A 17501-nucleotide genomic window follows, 5' to 3' on the forward strand; every position below is an offset into this window, starting at 1 on the left:
CAATCCCGGGTTGTAGTTTCTCCCCTTTCTCCCTAGCGTGTCTTATAAGGATCTAAGTTGGCAGGGTATGCTCAGATGTGAGTCCCTTGCTCACTTGGCCACTGGATTCAAGATAGCCTGGCTGATGAGGATTATGACCCAGATCAGTTGACTGGGGGTGAGTGTTTGATTTGCTCAAACGCTCCGTCCATCATCCCCTTTTGTTTCGCTTTATAAGGATCTGCATCATAACCTGGGAAGCCCCTTCGAGGTTACTTTCTCACTCTCTTAACAGCTCCTCATTTCAGTCTTCACATGTCGTGAAAATTAGTATTCGTAATCCTCTCGGTATCTGTCTATTATCCATATATTATTGGAGGGTCACCTCATCCCACCAACATGCCAATTCCTGCTTTCTTAAGCGTTCCAATCTCAGGAATAATGTTCGTAGCCCCACAATATTTGGTGCACTCTGTACCAGTTCCCTGTACCAGTTATAATGATGTAAGAGTTATTTCTTTTGAGGTTTTGTGGAGAACTAAGTTTGTAGGTTCTACGTATAGGAGTCTCTCTTGTGTGACCCAATGTTAATTGCATGATTGGATTACGTTTATTCACCTTGGATCTTTTTAGGTCAAAATAGGAATTCTTTCTTTACAACTTGCGTCATGTCTTGTCACCTTGCCATTACCTACTCACTACACAAACAGGTGTCCCGTTTCTCAATCTTTGCTATTTATGCCTTTTCTCATTTGAGACTGTACTATAGGCGCTTTCTGCTACAGTGTTTATTATAGGATGGTACAGTATATATTGAACATAATACAAATAAGTCCTTTACTTTCTTTCACTTTAATATATATTTCTACCGTACTTGATAAATTACGTTGGATATGTAATCGTAGATGACACTGGTGTCTGAATGTGTATTTTATACAGAACACTATGGGATTATGGAGCGCGACTACCACTTTTTCATGGCGTCTTAGTTTGCTCTCCTTATCACATGAACGGCATCATATTTCCGGTTCATGTAGGCATACCACATCAGATATATTGAATATATTACAAATGAGTCCCCCAACTGATTCTGCTCTATTATATATTTCTACCTTGTTTGATATATTAAGCTGGATATTTAACAATACATGACACTGGCGTCTGATTGTAAATTTTACACAGAACATATAGGGATTTTAGAGCGCGACTGCCATTCTATCATAGAGTCCTTAGTTGCTCCCAACGTCACATTTCTGGTTCATGTAGGAGCACCACATAACGTCCATTTGGTCCCTAAAACAGCGAATATGGCACATCTTTTTGAACACAGACCCCAGGATATACTTGATAGTTCTCAGAACTTGGTTAAGTTCATATGGAATGGATGTTGATTGGTGTAAAAAGGGGGGATTATTAGAGGGTGTCAAGGCGGTGGGGATATCGGGCCATATTACATGTGACTGAATGGACAAAACCCTTCTAGTCCCGGTGTGGCCAAGGACGAACTTTTGGATAAACACTTATTTGTTTGATTTATGTCTCTTTTGTGTGATGTTGATAGATGGTTTTTTGTGTTTATTTATGTACGCTTATTTGTTTGTCGGAATCGTACACATTTTTTTTTACATTTGAATATTTGATGGTGGTAGGGAGAACATATATAGATATGCCTTGTGATATGGCCCTTGTGGAAATTAGATAATGAATGTAATCGATTAACTCTCATTATGCAGAATATACTTATTGTTTGAGTTGGCTATGCCTGTTCAATTGTTAACTACTTTGGAGTACCAATAAACTTGAGGAGGTGTTCCTGGTGACTTTGTGGACATAAGACAGACAATTCTTGTAATATGGTGATGAATTCTACATTTTATTCAGCAATGTCTGTGTGGAAGGTTGACTATCTTGGTTGACCATTTATTCAGGTAATCCCCAGCAGCGGTGACATGATAGAGAGAGGGGTGCTTTTTATCTAATGCTGCTCCTATCGTGACTTTACCTATTATGCTCACAACGCGAGGCTTTTAACATGATTGGGCTAAAGGTTTCTCTCCCAGATAGGTCTCGATCTGGGGCATGATATGGTCCCTGTACACCAATCTATGCACTAGATGACTGTAACCCGTGATATGACGATTGCCATAGGAAGGTACAGCAACTAATATTCGAACGTATTTTAAATACGATAACCTATACTTTAAGGTGCGATCCATCAGCAAATAACAACCTATATGAGAAATAGAGTTCCTGAAATGCTACACTAGTGGTTTGGAATCTTTATTATCATGGGCAATTAGTAGACCGTAATTCTCCTTACAATACGTGCACACAGTTCAATTAGTTTGTCTGTGTTCCCACCTTCTCTTTTATTATTATGTTGCTGAACTATTTAAGTTTTCACTGTTCACTCACGTGAGGTGGGATAGTATGCTGTAAATCATTTTATATGCAATTAATACCTTTATATAGATGGGATGTGTTTGCTTTGAACTTTTATACTATTTGGGATCTTTATGGGATTTGTGCTGACCTCAACTATATGTACTTGTGGGTTGCTAAGTTGTAAACTACTTCTAGTGTGATTTTTGTGTGGTGTGTTATGTGCCTAAACCCTGTATTTTATGGTGTGATCTCTGAGATACATAGAGATCCAAATGTGTTGTGTGTCTTTTCATATGTAACTATGTAATGCCATTTTACATGTTTTATATGTGGTGATTTAGATTGTCTTTTATGTGAATTTTACAGCCCTGATTAAGTTCCTAGGCATCCAGAAACGAAACACGTTGGCTGATTTAATAAAAAAATAATAATAATAGTGCAATATTTTGGAACAATAAAGAAAGATGATGGACTTTATCTTGCAAAATGTCACTTTTTTCCTGGTCCACCGTTTTCAAAAATACTGCTATACCCATATTTACTAAACTTTAATTCACCGCAACATAGCAAGGGAACGTGCAGCGCTGTTGCATGAAAGGGAGAGAGCAGAAATGTGCCATATTTGCAAAAATATGACACATTTCTGTGGTATATCTCCACTGGTGCTGCATAGTGCCTGTTAGAAATGGGATCTCTGGTTGGATAAGGCTTGCTCCAAAGCCAGGCAGAGACCACCCACCACTCTAGTCAGGGCAAGGGAGTTACACGCCAAAGATAACCCCTGCTCACCCCCTTGGTAGCTTGGCACGAGCAGTCAGGCTTATCCCGGCGGCCATGTGGAAAGCATTTGCGCACACCCACAGCAACAACATTCCAGGCACACCACAAAAGGAACTCCACACAAGGTTATATCGAAAAGAGCCTTTGTATTCTCATAACACATTAGAATAGTACTCACATAATATACATGAAGCCACCTGGCACTGGGTCATATTTACAAGGGATTCGATACACCTGACAGCACCCACTGGACCACTGTCAGAACCATCACAGAGTGAACTTAGTAAAAAGTAAAACATATCATAAACGTACAACCAGTAATCACTGGTAACCACTGTACTTAGCATGAGCCTGTAACATAAACTACATTATACACAGTACAGCACAATATCACATTAGGCGTGAATTACATTCTGTGCCAACCTCACCTGCATGAACACATTATGCAATCATCTCTAAACACCTTAGACCCCAACCTCCCAAGTATAACTCACATTAGAACTTAATCTCAGTGGCACATAATCTCACTAGCATAAACCATAATATGCAAACCAACCTAATAATCATAAAAACCTCATTTAGAGGTATACAACAGGGTGCGTAAATCATACTACATGAATCACATTTTCTAGCACCACATAATTCACATAGGGCCTGGCGCCCCATAAACCCAATTGTCCCCCTGGCCAACTGGCAATCTCAAAAGGGGCTAAAATGCCCTATGTCCAAAAGGGCACGATGCCAATGCAGCAGAAGTCAGGGGTGCGCAATTGCGCAGACCTAAACATTGAAGCTGCCCACTGCTTGCTGGCCCAGGCAGCTGGGATTATCAAATGAGGGCCTAAACGAAGCAGCTGGCACTAAGTGCTGCGCAGCTGTAAATACTGTGAAGGCCCTGGCACCACTGTGCCCTCTGAACAATTTGCCAAACATTGCAGCTGCCCGCCCTAGTGCAGCGCAGCTGTGGCACTTTGCATAGAGGGGGCCCGGCACCTCTATGCCCTTTGAACCCCCATTGTTGGGGCGACCCGCTCTCTGGCGGGACCAACAAGGCACGACAATCTGCCACAATACGCACTGGGCCCTCTGGGGCTCTTTGATGCACTGAAAAGAACTTGCCCCAAAGCATTGCAGCTGCCATCTAGCAAAGTGTGGCAGCTGGAGAAAAATGGCCAATACGGGGAAGCACGGGCACACTGGCCTTTGGGACCCCCACTGGGGCCCTTAAACAAAATATGCACACAACGTTGGAGCGACCCGCAACGGCAGGCCCGCTCATGGAAAGTAGCTGCTGGCCATTGAATCCCACCCAGCCTGCACTCACTGGCTCAGACCGGCAACTCCTCTGCAGGCAGCACTTCTCTCGCAGTGCTGGGCTCGGGCGGACACGGCGCTTCTGCCTCTTCTCCTTCTGGCAGCAACAAGGGGGTTGGCTCCCTCTAGTTAGAAGTATAAAGCAGGGTGGGCACCTGCTTCGGTCAATCTGCGGGGTGGGCACCCACCTATCAATGAAAAAAAATGCGGGTTGGGCACCCACATCTAAGCCATAATGCGGGAATCCCTACGCTGGGGATTCCCCCCCCAGCAGCGCTGTGCAGCCCCGGGACATTGAAGCTCCTGCGCCCCAGGGGAAACCAAGTAAAGCGCTCCTTCCTCCTGGGGAAAATACGAATAAAGCGCTCTTCAGGGGCTAGGAGCCACAGCTCCTTTAGAAAAAGTCCATGAGAGGTTTCAGGGGCATAGCTGAGCCCAGGGGCCAGCACACACGGCCCTCCAGCAGGGAAGCAGCCCCCATTCAGTTCCTCCTGGGCCCCAGCAGCAGCAAGCCCCCCTCCATCAGGAACAGCACACCAGAACAGGAACCTTTTCATGGGCTCATAGCCCCTATATTTATACCAGTAAATCCCTCTGTGTCACACAGTGCTTGGGGATTCCAGTCAGAACTAGTTTAGGGGGGATTTGGAGCACTTTGTTTTTGCCCAGCTGCTGTTCCCTTTGTCAGGTGGGGGCTCAGTGACCAGACACACCACAGGTGACAGAGCCAGCATTGTGGAGGGAAGGCACAGCCCTATTCAGGTCCCAGGTGCAACTCCTCCCTCCCATCTGCATGCATATCTCTCTATTTATCACTGGGCTGACTCACCCGGTCTCCTGGAGCCACCCACACCTCCTGTCAATCATAAGCCAGACATGCAATTCACATCAGGCAGGCAGGCAGACACACAGCACACAGAAATGCCAACTTCTAAAAGTGGAATTTCTCCACCAGTCACCATTAATTTGCGCACACCATTGTGCAGCATTTATTCTCACGAGTTCATGCATACTAAACTCGCCCCTGCACTCCTTTCATACCAGGAAATTCCATGGACACACACATCCCTCATGCATTCCTATGGGAGGTCAGGGCAATCTCACCACACGCACTCAGAGCGCGCACGTACTTTACACTGTAATGTAATGTAATGTAAATGGGGTCTTATAAAGCGCAGCTATTACTCCAAGGAGCATCTTGGCGCTGAAAACGGAACACCAGGGGTGGTGAAGAGACACTGGTTTGCTGCTCCTATGAGAGGAGATAAGGCATTCAGATCAGAGCTTAACACAGTGTCAGGTGCACTGTAAATCCAGGTTTTAAGTGCCTTCCTAAAAACCGATTCGGATGCAATTTGGCGGAGATAGAGTGGGAGTTGATTCCATGCCTAGACCCTATGACCGCCAGAGATTTCCCTCCCTTTGAGATCATTCTAAAGGTTGGAATGGTCAGCAAATTTGCATTGGATGGTCTTAGATTACGGGACAGGAAGTAGCGCCTGAAACCCGTTTGGAGATGTTTAGGACCTCATGAGTGAAAGGCCCTAAAAGTAATGATTAGGACCTTAACCAAAACCCGTTTATGAATTGGCAGTCAGTAAAGGACATACAGTGCAAGTGTGGCAGAGGATTTCCTGGGCCACCTCAATACCAGACGGGCAGCTGCATGCTGGACCATCTGCAGCTTATGCATAACTGCTTTGTTGGTTCCCGCGTAAAGGCTATTACAGTAGTCCAGCCTAGATGTTATGAGGGCAACCGCAACCGTTTGTCTGGCTGAGTATGGTAGCAGGTCGAAGAATTTCCTTAGGCTTTTAATGATGTGGAAGCAAGTGCCCGTAACTGCCAGGGACTGTTGTTTAAAAGAGAGAGTGGTATCAAATTTGATTCCTAAATTCCTGGCAGCGTTTATTGTATTGGGGTGGGGAGGGGGGGCACTCTCAGGCCACCAGAGTTTAGGCACAAATACATTTTGTTGGCCAAAAGGCAGAATTTCTGTTTTTTCTGAATTACACCTCAAATGGTTGTTGTTCATCCATTCGAAGGTGGCTGAGAATCAGTTTTTGAGATTTTCTTCTGCATCCGTCGTATCATTGTCCAGGACCAGAATAAGCTGCGTATCCTCCGCATAAGAGATTGTATTAATCTTGAAGTACGATATTAGCTTGATCAAGGGGGCCATATATACATTAAAGAGGGTCGGGCTCAGGCTTGATCCCTGAGGGACCCTGAGGTGAGCGCGTTTTCTTCTGAGCTGAACCGCCCTAGAGTGATCACTTGGTGTCTGTTTTGCAGAGAGTTCTTGATCCACTCCAGGACATTTCCAGTTATGCCAGATGTTGATAGATTGTCCATAAGAATGGCGTGAGAGACTGTGTCAAAGGCTGCAGATAGGTCTAACCGCACCAGAACTGCCTTCTTTCCCTTGATCCATGGCTACACGTAGGGTTTCCGCGGATTCTGTAGAGTGTTGGGCTCAGAAACCCGATTGGTTGGAGTGCCATACATTTGTATCTTCTAAAAAAAGTAGTGAGTTGTCTGCTCACAAATTTTTCATTTCGCTTACACAAGGTGGGTAAAAGCGATATAGGCCGTATGTTAGATAGGGTTGTGGGATCTGCCAATTGCTTTTTCTGGAGTGGTTTTACCACTGCAAGTTTCCAATCTATAGGGATCTTTGCTGTACAAAGTGAGGAATTTAATTTTATTGTTGATGGTGGGGTTGACAATGTCTATGAGGGCCTGTAATAAAATGGGGGGAAGGGGTCAAAAGGAGAGCCTGATTTAATAGATAGGATAGCCGGACGAGTTTCCTCCAAGGTGATGGGCAGGAAAGTTTTCATACAGGCTGTATTTGTGCCTGCAGTGATCCCCTCATCTGAAATAGATGGCATGGGATGGGGGAAATCTTTATTGAGTGTCAGAACGTTTTCTTCAAAATACTCTGCTATGTTGTTGCAGAGACTTTGGGAGGGAGGGATCTCTTGCAGAAGGCTTTTAGGGTTCGTAAATAGTTTTACTGTTTTGAAAATCTCTTTCTGTTTGTTATTGGTGGTTTTTATGGCCCCCATGTAGTAGTTTATTTTAGTGGTCTTGATCAGGGCATGATATTTTCTGCATGTGGATTTGTAGATTTTAAGGTCATTAATTGTGTAGTTTCTGCGCCATCTACGTTCTAGTGCCCTTACTTCACCTTGCTTTTCTTTTAGGGATTGCGAAAACCAAGGCGCAGACTGTTTCATTTTTAGTGGCCTATTAGTCGGAACCATAGGAGCCGACTGATCTCTTAATCCGAGCATCCAGTGCCCAAAAAGCTGGTTGTCAGTTATAAGGTCTCCAGTCATATTAGGTCCATTCGAGGGCTTTAGGAATAAGATCTGGGAGCCTTATGATTGATTTCCAGCTGGCTTTATCCTGCAGAGACGTTTTAGTTTTATCTGTGCTTGGTAGCTATCCTTTATCAGGAGTTCAAAGGGGATACGTTTATGGTCAGACCATGTAGAAAGCTGTCTGGGTTCCTGGCTCAGTGTCCCCACTTTCAAGCATGTTTCTCAACTTTCCGCACACAGTGATGCCAACATACAGACTTATATCTGTGATCTGGCATTCCTCTGATGTTAAATCAGGCAAACTGGCATCTGGGCTCCCCTTGAATGACTGAATGACATCTACATGAAACACTCTACTCAAGAGCACAACAATTAATTTGATCATGGCATCATACAAGAGGTGCATGACTGGGTTTTCCCTTTGAAGCAAAAGGTTGAAATTAATAAAAGCAGGTAACGCAGCCTGAAGAAATAGACAGTAGACCTCAGTCATACGGTTCTCAAAACTGTGAACAAGTCTCCTTAACCTGACCTTGATAGTTCTGTCACTGTCTGGTGTTGATAGGAATTACGAACGCAGAGCAGCAAACTGAAGAATCAGTCTATCCAAACATGTAGACATTCCCAACCACCTCACAGAAATACATTTCACCATCCGGCGGTAATCAGAATCAACAAATTGGCAGTTCAGCATGCACATTCTTACATTTTGAAGAGTAGTCAAACCACAAGTAGACATCTACAAAGCAATTCCTCTATATCAACATTTTTCAAGTTAGAGCAGAAGGCAGAAGTAGCATGGGATTCAGCATTTTGAGCCATGTGGCACGGACAGGCCTTGAAATACACATTATAATTCAAAGCGAGTACTCTAGTTCTAATAGAGTTTTGCCTTCCCACATTCACTGAGGCACTATCTACACCCAAGCCAATAAAATGTTCCCAAGGAATGGAATGCTTTGTCATAACATTAGATACTGTAGTAAATATACCTTCAGCTGTACTTTCCTTGCTTGAACACATGTCAAGAAATGTGCAGCATACCAAACCCTGCTTCGTATCAAAAATATGTACAGTTATGGGGTTCATTTCAATACTTTGATCATTGCTACTATCAATACACAGACTAAAAGCTGAGGATGTCATATCAGCAACTAAGTGAGTCAACAACTCTGGTGCAACTGCATCATTTAATACACAGGTTGCTTTTGTTCTCACACAAGCATAACCCTGCATGATTTTAGAGTCTGGGAAACATGTCCTTATGAGATTGCCCAAATGATCAGCAGCAGCAAAGGGTACATTATGCTCTGTCAAAAATCCTGTAAATTTTATTTTCACCTCTCTGGCAAGGGAGTCTTCGCCGGAACTCTTCATTGACATGTAGCCAAAGATGGGCTTCATTTTAATCGTTGTGCCTTGAAGAGATGTATGAGCTTTACCCCTAATATGGCGTTTCAGATCAAACTCTCCTTGATGCTCACAGGAGACTTTCTTCTTGGAAATGTAGTAGCGGTAGGAATACTGATTGGTCTTAAAAGGAACAATGATCCCTGCAGGTAAAAAGAATTTCCAAAATTATGAATGTCCCCTACGAGTTTTAACCTATGAGAATTTTAAATGAAAGCACTAGTGAATAGAGTGGCTAGGCTGCTCACAAGCACCTACTGACTGTAGGAGAGTAGGGTCTGCTATCCTATGGTCACCCCAAATTTTTGCTTTTTGCTTCACTGGTTTATGACTTAATGTGGCTGTGGGCCTGCTAATCAGACCCACAGCCTGCTGTTCTCTCTCTAAATTATTGCCAATGTACTTTAGGTGCATTACGAAATTGGAACTGGTTCACCTTATTGGCCCCTGTAACAGTGTACCCAGGTACCCAGGGCATAGGTGCTTCCAAGGCCTACCAGGGGCAGCAGCACGTATTGTGCCACCCCTGGCCTGGCCTCCATATTTGACACAACTGGCTGATCACTCAGCTGGGGTAAGTCGGTGTAACCACCCCTTACTTAGGTGTAGTATTCCTATACCTAACCTAAAATGGACACATATGTTCCTATCAGTCACTCCTATGGAAGGCCTCATCAATCCTGGAGGCAGAGTGCTTGGAAATATGTGAGATGGTGCTCTGGCATGAGCTGAGCCTGTCTGCAGCTTTCGGAACCATGTCCTTTAGCTGTTCCATGATACTGCCATACCATATACTCTTAAGTGCATCATGAACCTCGCGGTTAAATGCTATCTTTGGTTTGGCTTTATCAAAACATGTCGAGTAAGGTGTCATACGAATTGGAATACTACCCCCTCACCAGTTCTGGCGACGGGGGTAGCATTCCACCCTTCTAGAGGGACACAACATGTACCTAGCCTGAACCCCGGTTAAAGTTAAACAGAGCCTCAGCATCACAAAATGGATGCTGCCACCACAGACACAAGTCTGACCTCCTGCTGCTGGGAGTCCTTCCAGCGAGGGCAGCTTGGACAAAGGGTTTCCTGCCTTGGGAGGTGCTAGCACCACCCCAGACAGGATTTTGTGCATTGGGTAGGACAGGGTTGAAAAGAATCAGACATGCCTGGGGCACACAAGGTGTCCCTGTACATATGCAAGTTCAAACCGGTGCTGGGGCTTTCCAGCCCCAGTCTTGGCACGAAGCTGGACAAAGGAAAGGGGGTGTAACCACCCCCTTCCTGGTCCCACCCAGAGGAGGGACCTAGTAGGTGATCCGGCCCCCAGATTTGGAATAAGAGTAGGAGCTGTGTCCTTAGACTTCAGATCATCCTGAACTCGACTTGAAATACAGAAGAAACTTGGACTTCGACATTCTGCTGCACAGAAGACTGAAGAGAATCTCCCTTGTGGCCAAGGAGTGACCACCCTGTGAATACAGGCACCAACCAGCAACTCTACGTCTGCTTTGCCGCTGCCTTCTGCCCGAGCCCAGAGCCTGACAAGACCCAGACTCCCAGACATCTCAGAGCCCGATCCACAGTCCCTGAAAAGAAGAGACCCGTGGAGGCACCGAGAGACGTGGGACCGGACATCTTGGAAGACCCCCGAAGAGCTGACTGCGCAGCACCCGAGGCACCCTCGATGCTGTGCTTTGGGGTTTGAGAAGCCCCAACACCGAGCAGCATTTGCACCGAAGATCAGCCCCCCAGCATCGCCACGATCTGCGTGGGGCCCTTTTGCACTTTGCCACTTGACGCGCCATCCCGGTCACTTGCCACGCAGCTAGTGGCCATCTTGGCGACGAAAACTACAACTTACACCACTGGTCTGGTTGCTTCAGACTGGCCCTTGCTCCCCTGAAAAGAAGCACCCGCTCTGACCTTGCTGGTCCGAGTGAGAAGCTTGTATCGATTCCTGCGTGACTTGCTTTTGCCAAGGCCTGTTTGCTCCAATCAAGTTGCCGACACCGCCATCAGCAAGAGCCATCATGGGACAGCTCGTGATCGACTCCTGGACGTCCCTGACCTCTTCATGTCCACGCGGCTGCAGAGACAAACTTCACTTCATCACCTGTTTGCACCCGACATCGCCTGGTTCCATCCTGGTTCCACGGTAGTCACTGGCTAGTGACTTTGAACATTGTCCCCTCTGCTTTCAGGTCTTCACCTCTTAAGATCCACCCTTGGATCCACCGGAACTCTTCTCGACGACCCGCCTGCAGCATCTTTAGCTCCAAGCACCATCGGCCTGCGTGACGAAACCCGAAACTACTTCGCACCTGTGCACCCGCTTCCTGTGGGTGAGGTAACTCAGCAACGCCGGTGTTCCCACACTGGTGTACACCTCTAGTGCCTGTGTCTAAAGTTTTATCCTTGTAGGTCCATCGGAAGGTTCCTTAAACACTAACTTTGTAACTTTTACGCACCATTGACTTAACATTGGTGCATGCGTGCACTTTGAGCACTGCACCCGAGTCCCGCGGGCCTTTCCCGACTACATCACTGCTAGTCTCAAACCGCTCCAGCGATTCCCCAGGCCCTAGGCCTCTTCACTTTCCCCATAGTGGTTCTTATACCACTATTTTAGTATATGGTTTAGGTGGCCCCTAGGGCTCATCCATATTTGTGCAACATTTGTTTATTTAAACTGTGTTTTGTTTTAACGCATTTGCTTCTGTGCTCATAAAGAGTATAGGGGATATTTGTAGAAATAAATCTATATATATATTTTCAATATATATCTGTGTGGTGTCCTTTCATTTGGTATTCAAGGGGATTGTGTATGGTAAAACAGCTTGCTTCACATGCCTTTACAGAGTTTAGCCTAAGACTGCTTAGTCCATGCTACCCCTAGGATAGCTTGTCTATAAGGTTGACTTTACAACCTCCACCATAAGGGTTGCTTGGCATGATACAAGGTGATCACTAGAACTAGTGAGCATCATATATCAGGCCAACTTCTCACACTGACCACGCCTGCTGGCTGCTGCAGTACAACTCAAAAAGTCTGTTATGCATTATGACATTTGTTGAGCACTGACTAGACACTGTTTAGGAAAGGACACCAAGCAATATATTGAGCATACCAGGACCTCCCTTCAACTGACATAAAATAGAGCAGTACAGTCATCATAGTTTAGCATCCATGACTGACTGAAAATGAAACTGTGCAGAAAGAGAAACTGAAATGCCCAGGAATAGACAATGTATGAGAGCCTTTATTAAAATGTTAGTCTCCCAATACCTGATGCACATAGTAGAAAATCTACACTTTTCATATAATGAAAGGCAAACAAACATAAAATCTGTTGGCATTGTGGTGGTTTGAGTCTTAAAACATCTCAAAACTATAACACAAAACCTAGGTTGCAGCATGGTATAGCAAAAGTAACATACAAAGAAATAGACATGCTATTGTCAAAACACTTTAAAGTATATAACCTTATTGAACTACCTTTGTCCAGGACTGGTTGAATTTAGTTCGATAGTAACGTGCCCCATATTTCTTCTTGCTAAATTTCCTTTGGCTAGCAGCAGACTTTCCCATTTTGGAAGTCAAAGCTGAAGTGCAGGGCTCACTGTCATCTGTATTAAACGTTATTCTGCTGAGACAGGGAAGGGAAAGAAACTCAAATATTCCCTATATGATTTTACATGTATGACCAATGGGGATAAAGCATGGTTTTGTCTATCCATAATGCGGTCACAGTGAAGCTGCAGTCCATCTATGATGTTCCCGAACTCCTTGTTTTTATTCCTCACAACTATCTGGCATAGTTGACAATCTCTTTTCATACAAGTCAGCCAGCCACTAATATGTTCAGACCTTCTGAAATATTAATTGATGCCCTTTCGCCAATACTAATGTGTCTATACCTGAGGTACACAGACAAAGACCAAATGTTTAGTACTCAGTCTGCTGGTGTGTCACTGGCTCTGTTCTGTTGTGAAGTGGCTGATCCTGTTCAGTGTATTCCTACACAGATTTCTTGGTTCACTCAAGCACTGACACTGCAAAGATGTTGGACTTTGAATATCTATAAAGATACACACAAAAATACCCAATTTGAATGTACTGGTCCAGATTTATAGTGATTCCTGATTGTAATGCAGTAATATAACCCAGAATGACTGTAGCAACACAAATCAACATTTCAATATGTTAGTCAGCAAATTGAATTTAATAAAATGCAACTTAGATCAAGGGAGACATCCTGGAAGAAACACTGGGTTGAAGTCTGAGCTATATTAACCTCATCGCTGCTTGAGAGTTTCCCCTGCTGTGCTGGACAGCAATGAAAACGGGTGTGGTCATGACGAGCTCAGCTCGTCATGAGCACCTGAGAGGTATATGCCATGACGAGCTGAGCTTGTCATGAGCATGGAAGGGGTTAAGCCTGTGCATTGTTCCCAGCTACTACTCCTCCAATCGTCATCTCCCACTGTGCCACAGCTCAAAGTCAGAGAGAAAAAGACCAGTTGATACAAGCACACACCAAATAACACCACAATATACCAAGTCAGCTATCCAGAGAGCATTAACGTTAATTTGCACAGACACACTTTGCTTTAAAAAAAACCTCACCACAGGATTGCTGTTTTAATAAAATGCTGTTCATTGTGATGGAAGGCTTACAATCATGGGGTGCTCAGCTTGTTTTATTTAGCCAACACACTGCATTATTGGGACTTGTGTTTTTTGGTCACCACATAAAAACAGGCAATATTAAACTTTACCAAACCCAGGCAAGCTTGGGGGTAGGCAAGCAGGTAGTCATACTATTGAAGCATCTGTGTCAACATAAGAGTAAAATGTATTTCTTTTGTAGGCCCTCTCTTCTCACAATTAAGCATTTTAAGAAACATCCTTCTGTACCTTATCAAACAAGACATTATACACCAGTTTCAGCATAAAAACCTTGTCTCTGCAGAAGTTTAACAAGGACATGTATAGGTTGCAATGGCAGGGTAACCTGTAACATGATTAACCACAGCCTTAGAACACAGTTGATGGACCATGATAGTAGCTTCTTTTGACATTTGCAGGATAGCAGGCCTTAGAAACTAGGAAAACTTCTAGAAACCAGGTGACCTCCACTTCTTTAGCACAGGTGCCATGCACAGAAATTCCACAAGTAAGGAAAGGATTTTTCAGTGTCAAATGCAGTAAGTCACAGCTAACCTCAAAATACACAGTTCTGATAAAAACATGTGGTTCATGATCTTTTGTAAAAACTGTCAGAAAAAAATAATCTTGCTGCAGCATTATTCACCAGTTATCGTGACATTTGTTTTTGCATGAAAACTCCTGAGTACACAAATTCAGCCCCAACATCATTTAAACACAGCACCCTCAAGATGACACCAGGACAGGAGTTTCTAACACAAGTAAACAAAACCGTTCTCATGATCTGATTGTGAAAAGCAATAACACAGCTAACCTCAAAATACACAGTTCTGAGAAACATGTGGTTTACAATCTTTTGTGAAAACTGTCACTAGACAAACAAACATCCTTTTGCTGCAGCATTATTCACCTGTTAACGTTTTTTGTTGTTGCATGAAAACGTCTGGGTACATAAAGACTTCAGATCCCTCAACATCTAAAGAAAGCACCCTCAAGTTAAGCAAGAAGGAGCAACCAGGACAGAAGTTCCACAAGTAAACAAAACAGGTCTCATGATATGTTTGTGAAAAGCAGTAACTCACAGCTAACATCAAAATACACAGTAGTACCAAAACATGTGGTTCATGTTTGCAGCAGGGATATTAGTCAAAACCAACTGTGGCATCTCAAGAACCATCTGGTTCTGTAACAAGAGATCAGCTCCTTCCCTATCCAGGTAAAATTCTGCGGATTTGAGTCAGAGATCGTGTTGAATGCATATATAGAGGCTTGTCACATCCAGTGTGACAAACCATAGCTCTTCTGACCACTCGAAGTCTTGCAGTTTTGTGAGGATATACTTACTGTCCTGGATAAACGATGGTAAATCCTGGACATGTTTATTCAGTTTGAGGTCAATGAATTCGGCTAACTTTTCCGTTGCTGAACCTATTCCAGATATAATAGGTCGCCCTGGGGGAAAGTTACACCGTTTTTGGACTTTCGGGAGGATGTAAATACAGGGGGATTTAGGGTTAGCGATCTTCAAGTACCGATATTCAAGATCGCTGAGGAAACCCATGTCTTTCCACTCCATGAGTTTAGAGTTAATTTCAAGCATAAGAGGCCCTATAGGGTTACTTGATACTCGTTCATAACATTCCGAGTCCCCTAGTTGCCTTTCGATCTCATTCTTATAGTCCGAGAGGTTGATTACAACGACGGTACCACCTTTATCCGCCTCCCTGATAATTAGGCTTTTGTCATTTCTTAATCTCTTAAGGGCCTCCCTTTTCCCTTTGGACAAATTATATTGCAGATTCCGACGGTCTCTGCTCTCCCTCTTAAGTTTGTAAAGACCCTCACTCACCCGTTCTGTAAAAGTATCAATGTTACGATGGTACACACCGGGCTAGAATTTGGTTTTGGGCTGTAAACCACAATCGGCCCACATGTTCTCAAAAATATTGTGTTCTGCACGTATAGTGTCCAAATCTACTTCCATTTCCTCGTTAAGTGTTGTGAGACAGTGCACATTTTTCTCTTCAGCTATAGACATAGGAGCAGTACCACTTGCCCCCCAGAAAATACAGTGCGTGAAGCCTTGTCGCTAAAGAAATCTTTTAATTTTTATTGTCTTGCAAACTTGAATAAATCAACATGGACATTAGAAAAATCCCCATCCTGGATGGGGCAAAACCCCAATCCATTAAAAAGTAAATTCTTTTCATCCTCATCCAGCATTCTGTTAGATAGATTGACCACTTTGAGTTCTAAATCAGGAGAGGTGCTGGTAACATCACCTGTACCAAATCTCCCTACTGCTTCCCCTGATCTTTCGTCTTGTTCTTCACCCTTTCGGACCTTCTTAGTGGATCCTCGGTCGAGTCCCCGACTGCCCCCTTGCCCCCTAGCCCCCTGCGGCCCCCTCTCCTGGTCTTTTTTAGTTGCTGCCCCTTCTTTGCCTGATTGCCACTTATTCTCAATTTGGCCATTTCTTTTTGGAATGTGGAGGGACCTTCCCCTAAAGGGTGTCCACCTGAGGCAACATTGGAGGAGATACTGTCAATGGAAGAGAGAGATGTACTACTTGCTGTCCTCAACTCCTCACTCTCTTCCCTCATTCTTTTCTTGTTATTGTCATCTGTTAGAGTAATATTATCAAATCTTTTTGCGGAAGTATAAATGCGGCCCTCTTTAATCTCTGTCATCCCGTTTAATCTTTCGCAATCTCTCATCTTTCAGATACGCTGATTACTCTCTATTACTTTTTTCAGAATTTCACTGTTTTTATCAACTAATTCAGTGTTTTCACAGGATTCTAGTTCCTTTTCAATAGCCTCTATCTCAGATAGCAATTTGGCCCCCTTTTCAATGGCATGCCTTATCAAGATTTGCATCATGAGAAGGGATGCACCTTCCAAGTTTGCCTCCCACTCCTTGAGCAGCTCATCGCTTTGATCCTCAAAAGTAGGGAAGATGAGAATGCGCAACCCCCTCAGAACTTTCTTGTTATCAATATATTCCTGTAGGGTTACACCATCCCACCACCTCAAAAGTTCTTGCTTTTTGAGGCGTTCGAGTTTCAAAAATAGAGAGCGCTGTCCCACAGTGCTCTGTCCCGGTTGTCTCACCGGGGTAGTGTCAGTGTTTTTTCCAAAGAGATCTGGTGCCATCTCTTCACGTTTATCATCAAACATTGGCATCTTGCTGTATACGGATGGGTAAGAGTGCTTGCTGGCCCAATCGAAGAGACAGCAGCTGACCTTTAGATCCTGCACATCAGCCCCAGTTCCAATAATATGTCAAAACAATTGTGCAAACAACCCCTGCGTCAACTGTTGGGTGACGTCACTGTGCTCCAGATCACAAGATACTTCTGAATACTACTAAACCAATAGGGACAAACAATGAAGAACACAAAAGACTCAGGCAAAGCTGTAGGTTTGTTAAACGCACAATTTTCAATGTAACAAACAAATTGAAAGAACACTTTTACACATTAAATGACAATTTAGAGCAGTGTATAAGGTGTATCGGGTGTCAACTGCGTTTCGATCCATATATGCAATAAATGTATCATCATCAGGACATTTAGAATAAGCATTCCTGTGTCCAATAGCCTGTAATAAATGAAGTTCAATTAGGAAAAGGAAAAG

At 44.0% G+C, this 17501-nt stretch overlaps 2 pseudogenes; both read right to left on the reverse strand.

Moving 5' to 3' along the window:
* Positions 1-7802, reverse strand: part of LOC144821664 (uncharacterized) — a 35023-nt pseudogene extending 27221 nt beyond the window's left edge.
* Positions 7803-7947: 145 nt separating this feature from the next.
* LOC144821665 (uncharacterized) lies at positions 7948-17048 on the reverse strand (annotated as a pseudogene).
* Positions 17049-17501: the final 453 nt, after the last annotated feature.

Source organism: Lissotriton helveticus, chromosome 2_2 (assembly GCF_964261635.1).
Source record: "Lissotriton helveticus chromosome 2_2, aLisHel1.1, whole genome shotgun sequence".
In the NCBI taxonomy this organism is placed as follows: Eukaryota; Metazoa; Chordata; class Amphibia; order Caudata; family Salamandridae; genus Lissotriton; species Lissotriton helveticus.